General features: G+C 38.4%; 1 non-coding gene across 1 annotated transcript; it reads right to left on the bottom strand.

Moving 5' to 3' along the window:
* Positions 1-736: 736 nt before the first annotated feature.
* Positions 737-843, bottom strand: LOC132520152 (U6 spliceosomal RNA). Its single transcript, XR_009540512.1, has one exon. It is a non-coding gene; the product is annotated as a U6 spliceosomal RNA (small nuclear RNA).
* Between the last annotated feature and the right edge of the window lie 10,573 nt (positions 844-11,416).

Raw genomic sequence — 11,416 nt, 5'->3', positions numbered from 1 at the left:
TGAGTTATGTTAAAAGGCCATAGATAGACACTAAAATGAAGAAGATCTGAATAGCCAAAGACAGTAAAATTTGAGCATCAAAAAGAATAATGAATACAATTTATTGGAACACATACATTACATAAAATTCCATAAGTTCATAATACATGGGAGAGAAACAACAAAACAAAACTCAATTCATTAATCACTTTATTTAAAAGCAAAAAACTAAGAATAAATATTTATCTTGTTTTTCCTTTAGGAACTAAATTTGAAAATAACCAAATAGCCCTGGCTAATGAGGGAAAGTTCTTTATGAAGAATTCTCACTGAAAGATGTTAATAGAATGATAAATTAGAAAAGCATGATTTTGTAACCTCTAGTAAAATAATTGATATTTATTTTGAATCTTATCAGAAAGTGAATTTCCAAGTTGCTTCTCTAAGAAAAGAGCTTTCTATAATAATGAAGAGATTGTGTAAATAGATTAAAGGTATATTGGCTTATAACCTGGAGACTAGGAACTTTTTAATAGCAAACTATATTTGTGAGGATATTTGTTATATATTGTTCATGTAAACCTTTAAAATGTTTTTCATAGAAGGTTGATTTTATTCACCAGACCTGTGATAATTTAGCCACTGATTATGACCTCATTGATTAAGCTCTTAATAATTAGAGTAGTATTAAAGGAAAATGCAGACTCTTTTAGCATGTGGAGCATTGCTAAAATACTTTCTTCTCACAAAATGTTATTACTATTCTTTTAATGTTTCACAAATTTACATCATCCTTACACAGGGGCCATGCTAATCTTCTCTGTATCATTCCAATTTTAGCATATGTGCTCTTGAAATGAACACACAAAATGTTATTTTAAAAGTAGATTAAATCTGGTTCTGGCAGATTAAATTTAAAGTTTAGAGTAGAAGCTTAATGGATCAGATCAATGTTCAATGTTTCAAAAGTAACTGGCCACAGTGTGAAGGGTATGTTGTGAGTAGGAGATCAGGTAGACAATATTTTAATGACCTGAATTTAGTTAGTGGCAGAAAGAATGGAGATGATGATCTGAATTTGAAAGGTGTTCCAGAAGTAGAATTAATAGAATTGGTCATTGATTGGATGGGGGCAGAGGGTGGAGAAGAGGAAATGTTAAAGGGAAAGTCAAAATATGTCCCAATGTAATAGTTTAGGTGAATGCTTACAGACTGCAGGGGGTTGAGCAATGACTAAGAGATGAGGAAAAGCTTTTTGAAAGCCTCGTATCACCGTATAACAGCATGACATTTAAGGCATTTAAAAGTCTGTCCTTGCACTGTCCTAAGGATCTAAGAAGTCAGTGGTACAAATCCATTATGCAGTTTCCCACCTTATGTTTTTATTTATACCATTTTTTCCTGTATGGAATAATCCCGCCCTCACATGTGCTATGTTAAATCACCCTGGCTCTTCAAAGCTCAACTCTAGTATACATCATCCCCCAGAAGAGGTCAATTATTTCTTTTTCTGTGTCTCCATAAAACTTAATTCAAAACTTTACTACAGCCCTCATAACATCATGTTATTTTAAATCACATGCTTCGGTCTATTCCACAAGAATATGCTTAAAGTCTCAACTTGCTTGTTGCATGAATGAAAGTCTCCGTTCGTAAATTGCTTTGTCTAATTTAACATTAAGTAATTAGGACGCATTTACCTACTCTTGTCATTCATAGTGCTAAGCTGCTGCTGATGCAACAAGTCAGACTGTTATGGTCCCAGCCCCCTCAAAGCTAACACTTAGTAGAGGACACAGAGAATCAAAGAGACTAATAAGAAACAGGGTGTCATAAGTTCAATAATCATTATGATGGTGGTGATGACAATGTTAGCTATTGAGTACTTTTATGTACCAAGCATGGTTCCAAGCACTTATACATCTTACATACTCTAACCCTCACAGAAACTCAGTGACAGAGGAAGTACATATAGTACTTTTATAGATGTTGGTAAGTGGACACGTAACCAAGACTTTGGGAGACAGTGAAATCTTCCCAAACACAGTGATTTCCAAGTTAAGACCTGAAAAAATGACTAGGGATTAGCCAGGTAGGAAAGAGACAGAGAAAGGCGGTGGGGGGAATGGAGATAAAGAAGAGAAAGGAGGAGTAGGTGTATGTGTGTGTGTGTGTGTGTGTTTAGGTGAGGGCTCCAGAAAGGAAAAGTGTTTCTAACAGGAAACAAAGGCCAAGGGCCAATCAATATGTGTATTTAACGGACATTGGGCTTTCTACTTCTGAAGTCAGACCATCAGTATCATGGAGCTTAATTCCTTTGGAAACAGTCACAAAAGCTAAAAGCTGAACCGGATCCATTATCCTCATTTTACAGATATGAGCACTGAATTCCAGTTAAAGGAAATGAGTTCCCAGTGCAATGCAGAGTCACTGGCAAGAGCTCCGTTCCCAGGGCCAGGCTCTTTCCAGGACACCACGCTGCTGCCTCTGTGGATCATTAAATGGTTTCTACTTCAGCCAGCCAACAGTAAATGTATGCAGTGTTTTATGATTCTCAACCACCACATTCCGGCTCACGTTCTTCTCTTGATTATTATTTAATAAGAAAAACATAAATTATGAAATATAATAGTACATATCTGTAAACAGATATCTTAATCTCTAAATATCTTAATCTCTAAACAGATGTGATCTAGAAGTGATTCTGCTCAGTCTTCCCCTCAGCACATCAGTTCCACCATGAAAATGTGTCATGACTTTTTATCTTGCAGGCTATAATTGCATCTTAATCACATCCCTGATAAACAGTCTTAGTTTCCTCTTATTTTGAGGTGGTTTTTATATCAGCTGTAAGAGCATGATGGCCTTTGGAGACAGTTCCAGTTCTGGGTCTGCCACTAACCAGCTGTGTGACCTTGGGCCAGTTCCATAATATCTCTACAGTAGTAGCTAGCTAGACTCATTGAGTTCCTGTGGAAATTAAGGAGCAACATGCATGCAAAGTACAAAGCACAGTGCTTGGTACCTTGTATGTTTTGAAAATATTTGAGTTGTGAGATATATTTACACCAAATCATAAAGTCACAACTAAAAAAAATCAGCTACCTTAACCGTTCCACTTTACTGATAGCATCTGTAGACTGGTAAAGTTCTTACTTGCCAAAACGAAGTATCTGTTTAGTTCCTACCACTAGATTATGGACTTTGTAAGAGCAAAGACTGAATTTCCTCTATATTCTTGCAATTACCACTGTGACAAGCATATAGTGAACGTTCACAAATATAAAAATTGGTTGAATTATCTAATTATTTGGTGTCTGAGCCAAGCCTAAAACTCAGGCTTCCTGACACCCAATTCTATTATTATTATTTTTTCACTATACCAAAAATTAAGGTAAAATAAACACTGATTCTTCATTTCGTAAAGCATATTCTGGGGAAAGTTGGGGCTTAGAAATTTCAAGGCATTCTGTGATGTTCCAATATGTTGCTTTTCATTCTGCCTGAACCCTTTGGTACAAATTCACATGGATATTAATAGTTGGGAAGGGAATGAGGCCCTCATTTGAGCAGTTAGGAAGTGAGGCAGTGCTTCGTGTGAATGCCCTGCTGAGTGGTGGATCTATGGCATGGCTCAGGCACTGTGTTTATGCATTTTAAATTGCTTTCTTTATAACTCCAGTCCAGAGGAAATAACATCTCTGAGCTAAACTGGGGCAGGGCATTCCAACCCAGTGAAGTGGAATTTGAGATATCTCAAACAGGCATCATACCCCTTGAACTTGGCTACTGCTAAATATGTAGAAACATATCCCACAGTGAGCTCCTTCCACATACTTTACTTACCAAAACCATTATGGTATAAAGAGAACATGAACAAATGTTATTTCCAAACCCGCTTAAGTTGTGGAGTTCCTGGTCCTAATTTTAGTAGCAGCATCAATAGCTGAGGGAAATACTGCTGTGTCTTGCAGATGTGAAGTACCATAGAAACCTGACCAGTTTCTCTTGCGATGACATCAGATTCTCCTAATAATCGAGTGCAAGCTTTACTGGATTCATTTACTTAAAAAAAAAAAAAGAAAAGAAAACAGCCACTCTTGATACCCCAAAAAAGTGAGCAGTGGTCCCCACTCCTCCCTCTTGGGTCAATGATAAAACATACACGGAACACATGATTCCTGTCTGCCAAATATGGCTGGAAGTATAACATTATCCTTTAAGTTAACATTGATAAAGCAACTTGCTTTAAGAATGGGGCTGGGGCTTCCCTGGTGGCGCAGTGGTTGAGAGTCCGCCTGCCTATTCAGGGGACACGGGTTCGTGCCCCGGTCCGGGAGGATCCCACGTGCCGCGGAGCGGCTGGGCCTGTGAGCCATGGCCGCTGAGCCTGCGCGTCCGGAGCCTGTGCTCCGCGGCGGGAGAGGCCACAGCAGTGAGAGGCCCGCGTCCCGCAAAAAAAAAAAAAAAAAAAGAATGGGGGTGATGTGATGGTTTTCAGACAGTAAACTGTGCTAACTGCTTGAAAATGCACACAATTTAGGAGCTGACAGGTTCAGTTCTCAAGTGGAGGAGGTGCAATGTGATGTTTTGGCACTGGTTAAATAGTCAGTCCTTCCACTGCCCTGTCTGTGGGAAATATGCTAATAGCTTATTGCTATAGCCTTTGAACTCCCAGGGCAAGTGAAGCCCAAAATTCCATAGCCCTGATGCCAGTGGGTCTCATCACATTTGATGGATGCAAATTACTTCGGCTTTAATATTTCCATTGATCTGGAAGGTATTAACAAGGGATTTTAAAAAATCACAAACAGAATCCTACAGAATAAAATCTTGCTCCAAGATTCCATTCAGCTTACTCTTACTAACAGTTAGTCTCTTTGATATGGAAATGTCTCCTGACTTTTCATACTCCATATTGACAGCATATATTTTAGCTCCATCATCACCCAACAAATTAAAGTGAGGCTTTAAAAACAGTGTGTTTCTTTATATTTCATTTTTCATCAAACAAAACAAAAGCTGAGAAAAAATAATAAACCTCTTTTTGTGGAATAATTTTCAAAGTCCTTAATACTAGGAAAGCTTATATTTTTAAGGAAAGGACAGCCAAAGGTCTGGTTTGGCATAGGGAATAAAACTGCAAGTTAAGCAATGGAAACAGACTAATTTTTCCCAGTTACAAAAGAAAGAAAGAAAGAAATCTATGGCGTGTGGTAAGGTGTCCCTCTTATGAGGTTCATGACTGGAAAGCTCACTGAGGGATAAGAAATCATTTTTACTGGATGATTTTTTGGGATATGTTTGAATGTATACACTGAGCAAATATTTTAAAGTATTTAAACTTGGAATGCTTGACACAATTGAGATTTGAAGTTTGCTATGTGGATTCCTGTAACAGTAAGGGTTTTTCTTTTCTATTCTGGTTTGTGTCCATGTTGCACTTTTATTTCTCTTTCTGGATGGATGGGCTACCAGAGGAAGGGTGGGTAAAAAACAGATTGAGAAAGTGCACAAAATTTTCCTAAGCAAATACAAGGTGTGGACTTTGTTGTTGTTTCTGTCAGATGATGAACTTCTTGGCCACATAATAATCATGTTCATATTCTCATTATATTACAACTTTTTGGTATCATTGCATGCCAGGGGTTTGCCCTTTATAGATATAGATACTCCTTCTCAATCAGACAACCTAGGTGAATAAATTATGTACAAGTTGCTGTAATGCTGGAGATCTACTCTGGCAGCCCATCTCGTGTTTGGACTGTTTTTAGTTGGTCTTCATTTGGGGAAAGTATACTGAGCCAGGTCACAGACATAAACATTAACCCTGGCACTGCAACCTTGTTGACTTGTACCGTGCTAGAATTTGAGGTCTCTTTCTAGAATTAAGACTCCAGTAGTGATTTAAACCAAATTAATCACACAGGCCCTATTGGTTTAGTTCAACTGCAGGATGTCTTAATTTGGTCAGATGTGCATTCACCAGAAATTAAAATAAACAGAAGAATATTTGTTATTCTCTTATAGAAATGCAAAACTAGTAAGTATAATATAATTTAATCACTGAATTATTCAGAGTTTTCATCAACTCTTCATTATTTAAAATATGTCTTATAATAAGGATGATTGAGCCTATTTAAAAAATATATATGTAATATATATTTGTATTTATAAAATCATTGATATTTAAAAATTATTAACCATCTTTTGATTAAATACAATATTTTAAATTACTTCATCTGAAAATAAAGTTTACCCACACATACTAAAAATTCTGTAAGCTAAATAATTCTTTTTTGTATTCCTTATAACATCCAGCATAGAGATTAGCCAAAATTTGTATAAGGAAAAAAGACCATAGGGATGTTGGATTAAAACTAATGTAAACTTTAGGTCCTATATCTGTCAACTAGTCTCACAATAATGCTGTGTAACAAAGCACCCCAAAACCCAGTGGCTTAAAACAACAATCATTTATTCCTGCTCACCAGTGAGTTCTTGTCTGAGCTCATCTCAATATTGTAGGACCTTATCAAATGCATCTGGTTACAATCAGCATATTTTCAACTTCTAGGCTGGAAATCTTCTCCAATGCTGGCAGTTCAATAGATACCTCTTTTCTTTCTTTGGAGTTGTCAGAGGTGACAGTTTTACCAAATGTTTTGACACCAGATAACATTTTTCCAGACTCATCAAAGTTTCTTTGCTCTCTGCCACTTTATCCCCAAAAGGATGTCACATATTTCAAGTATTTGTTATGGCAGCACCCCACTTCCGGGTACAAATTTCTGCAGTAGTCAATATTGCCACAATAATACCACTTAGCAAATCAGCCCAGAAAATTCAGTGGCTTAAAATACCCTTTATTCTCTTTTGTGTGTTTGTAGGTCAGCTAGGGCTTGGCTGACCAAGCTGGGCTCAGCTGGTCTTGGCTCCAAGCTGGGGATTGTGTCCAAGTCTTCTCTAGTCACTGCTGTGGGTTAGACTCAGGTCTCCTCCATGTGTGATGATTCTGGGGTCCAGGCTGCTACTTCTTTAGCTATCCAAGGCTAGTTCTTCTCATGGTAACTGCAGAAGCACACAAGCCATGGCCGGACACAAGCACATCTCCCTACTCTGCTTATGTCACATCTGCTCACATCTTTTTGACCAAAGCCAGTCACGTGGCTGAGGGTTAGGGAAATACACGTTGTCTACCCCAAGGCCTTGGCAAAGTATAGATGTATGTTATTACTAGAGGGAACTAAACAATTTTGATCAATAATTTAATTTACTATAGGCCCCTCTGTTGAAATTTCACTGAAATAATCCAAGTTATCATTATTCTGCCAAAGATGATGGAAAGTGATAACCTATTTTTCAATTCCACATTTGGCATTCTTATTATATTTTCTAAAATATCATGCCAATAGTAGGTAATATTAAGCCAGTTTAATAATCTTATAATCAGCCAGATCATAAAGTTGAAAAGATTGCTAAAACAAACGAAGCAATCATTTGTGCATTTTATAAAGCTTAATAATTTTCTTAGGAATTAATGAAGTAACAGCCAAAGAAAATCATCAGATCTGACTCTACTTTTTAACTTATTTTGAAAGATTCTTTACAATACAATACCATTAGGGAATAATTTCTGTTAATTCCTTCTCTCAAAAACACCTGGCAAGCTTATATTAATGATAAGCTTTCTGTCTGAAATCTAATTCTTTATTCTGTCATACATTCTGTTGGGTCCTAAATGGTGAACTGGCAGTGAGAGTAGAGAGTAACCACAGCCCAAAATTGTATTGTTCAAAGGGGATCAAGATACTCAGTCTAAATTCATGCGGCAGTCATTGCCCAAGGGATCTACCTGGATGGGCAAAGGCAAGACAAACAGAAGCTTTGAGCAGAGTTTAATTATAGGGGTTAAAGGCAGTTTTGTTCCTAGATGCAGATGGAATGTGTCTATGTTGAAACTGGCAGTCACAGAAGTGCAGAGGCTTTTTCTAATAACTCTGAGAGAGGAGGCCAGTTTGGCTCTGTTGCAGGAATACTTCAGATCTCATTTATTGACATGAAAGAAAATTCTAAGAGTCTGCCATTTTGTTAAGAATTGGCTAAAAAACTGGTCCTGTATAATAAACAATTGGCTGGCCTTTCTCCCTGGTTCCTGAGAGGTATCCTATAAATTTCTGGAATTTCTGGAGTAATAAGAGTATTTTTACTATTCATGGTGGGCCCCTAAATAGTTTGTGATCATGAAGCTGACCATACCAGAAACACCAACCATGTCATTAGAGAGTTGGGGTTTTGAGCCATGCTCTATCAACTGGACTTCCAGGGAGGGAAGAGAGGCTGGAGTTCAGTCACATAGCCACTGATTCAATCAATCATGCTTACGTAATGAAACCCCCGTAAAACTCTGGACATCAAAGCTGTAAGGAGGGCTTCCCTGGTGGCGCAGGAGAGTCCGCCTGCCGATGCAGGGGACACGGGTTCGTGCCCCGGTTCGGGAAGATCCCACATGCCGCGGAGCGGCTGGGCCCGTGAGCCATGGCCGCTGAGCCTGCGCGTCCGGAGCCTGTGCTCCGCAAGGGGAGAGGCCACAACAGTGAGAGGCCCACGTACCACAAAAAAAAAAAAAAAAAGCTGGAAGGAACCGTCTTGTTGGCAATATTCGGTGCATGTTGTTAGGCACTGATGTGCTGGGAGAGTGATGCATTCTGACTTCACTTGGAGATGACACTGGAAGCTTCATGTCTGGAACCCTCTCAGACTTCACCCTATGCACATGTTCTTTTGTTTGGTTCTGATTTACATCTTTCTTTTTTTTTTTTAATAAAACTGTTCTCATAATGCTTTCCTGAGTTCTGTGAGTTGTTCTGGACAGTTATTAAAACTGAGGGGTATTAGGAACCCCAAGTTTGTAGTCAGTTGTTCAGAAGTGAGGGTAGACCTGGAAACCCCAGATTGGTGGTCTAAGTCAGCATCGGTATTGCAGGTGTTCAGAGCAGAGAGCCTGCAACTGTAGTAGCTGCCCCTGGAATGAGAATGGGCTGAGACAGACAACACATACTGGTATCTGATCTCCCTTAGGTAATAGGAATTAAATAAGCACAAAAATTAAATAATTATGTAAGTGATAAATAAATAATATCGCAAGTATAATTATTATTTTAACTTTTATCCCTTTAAAGTGCTTGAAGAAGAAAAAAATATTTACCAGTTATACAATATATAGGGTTGTGACATCATTTATCTGTTTTTTTTCTTTATCCATTCCCATTGTTCTGTGGTCTGTTCTGTGTCATGGGGGGCTAGAAGCCTGGAAACTACATTTCCCATCCACCCCCACCATCTTGCTAGCTGGCTTCCTGTTCCTACAGTGGGAGGTGGTGGAAAGATATAAACTGAAAGGACACAAGATATATTTCTTGTGCTTTTCTCTTGTAGGCTGTGCCTTGGGCAGTCGTGGAAAAACAGCAGAGGTACAAGCTCCTTCATAGGAGTATGGACTCCACATTTCTGTTCAGATTTCTTTGTAGAGGTGATAGAAACAGGAGGTGCTTCAGATGCTCCTAGAACACAGCAGCTATAGCTACAGGCTTTGGGATCTTGCAATGTCAGTCGCAATATGAGCTCCTGGTTTCCTTCAACTGGTTCCAGTGGCAGCAGTTACAGCAGCCTCAGCTACACAGTGACCATGGATCTGGGTGATTTTCCTTCCTCCATTCTAGGAGTGGTAGCAGCTTTGTATACTTACTAATGTCTGGGTTACTTCACTTCTTTCCTTTGGGTCCTCCAGCCATTCTGTCACTTTTGTATCCAGTTACTTGTATCTCTCTGTTTGAAATATCAATATTTTCCTGAACAGACACAGACTAATACAGAAGGCAAGTAATATATTCCTGAAAAATTCTGTCAAATGGAATTTTTACAAATCAAAAAATATTTTATGTAAATAGGAAAATTTTATTTTATAAGTAAAAAAAATGAGGCCTTCTGAAAGTGATACACCCATTTCTGATTCAAGTGCTCATTACATAATTTATCTGCTATACAGTATTTTATTTTATACACTGCTTTTTATTCTTTTAAAAGCTTGTGATATTGTGATTTATAAGAAATATATATTTGGTCATTTAGATGACCAAAATATATTTCTCATATATATTTGGTCGTCTTCCATGAAGAAGCTCCTGACCCTAAGCTCCTCAAACCTTTGGAATTTCCTAAGGGTTGAGAGTAATAAATATGTCTTTTGTTATGTTAATTAGGCGACGTCAGACTCCACCTAGGGATGGGGGTTGGTTGCCATACAAACCTACCCCATGATTAGAGGGTTGAAACTTTCAGTCTCACCCCACACCTCTGGAAAGAGGAGAGGAACAGGAGGTTGAATCAGTTGCCAATGACCATTTATTTAATGCCTATGTAATAAAGTCTCCATAAAAACTCAGAAGGACTGGGTTCAGAGAGCTGAGTTGGTGAACACGTGGGGATTTGGGGAGAGTGACTTGCCTTAGAGGGCATAGAAGTTCTGCACTGCCCCTTCCCACATACCTTGCCATATGCATGTTATTCATCTGGCTGTTCTTGAGTTCTATCCTTTTATAATTAACTGGTAATCTACTAAGTAAAATGTTTCTCTGAGTTCTATGAGCTGCTCTAGGAAATTAATCAAACTGGAGAAAGGATCGAGGGAACCTCTGATTTACTGCCAGTCAGTTAGAAGTCCAGGTATCAACCTGGACTTTTGATTGGCATCTGAAGTTCAAGGAGGGGGTCGTTGGAACCTCCAACCTGTAGCTGGTTGATCAGAAACACAGGTAGCAGTCTGGGCTTGAAACTGAAGTATGTAGGCGGCAGGGGAGAGTCTTGTAGGACTGAACCCTTAACCTGATGATATCAGGATATCTGATGCTATCTCTGGGTAGATAGTGTCAGAACTGAGTTGCATTCTTGGACACCGCGTATAGAACCCCTAAGATGACCACTGAAGGAAAAGTCAAGAGAGATGCTGACTTACCAGGATTGTAGTTTACATCCATCTAAAAATGGAGACGAAAGGATAAAAAGAAGAAATCCCCAGAACTTGAAGCTGTTACCTAGGTCTCTTTCACCCACTGCGAAGCACTGACCAACAGCTATCACCCAAATACAGGTTACTCTTTCCTCCTGTGACACCTCAGTCAATCAGATGAAAAGCAAGTATTCTACAAATATTTATGTTATTGTAAAGCTAAAAATGAACTCATGAAGGAAAAGAATGCCAAAATGAATTTTTCTCTGAAGCTTTATTTTACACAATATTTTCAGTAAAAGAAAAATATTTTTAAAATATTTGGGTTTGTGCAGGGTTGGGACTAGAATGAGGTGAGTAAGGCATTTGCCTTTGAAACTAAATTTAAGAGGCTGCCAAAAACCTCTGGTTATCAACATAAGTAATATT

The sequence above is a fragment of the Lagenorhynchus albirostris genome, chromosome 4 (assembly GCF_949774975.1).
Source record: "Lagenorhynchus albirostris chromosome 4, mLagAlb1.1, whole genome shotgun sequence".
Lineage (NCBI taxonomy): Eukaryota > Metazoa > Chordata > Mammalia > Artiodactyla > Delphinidae > Lagenorhynchus > Lagenorhynchus albirostris.
The sequence above is the reverse complement of the archived record's forward strand: the minus strand, read 5'-3'. Positions and strand labels throughout refer to the sequence as shown.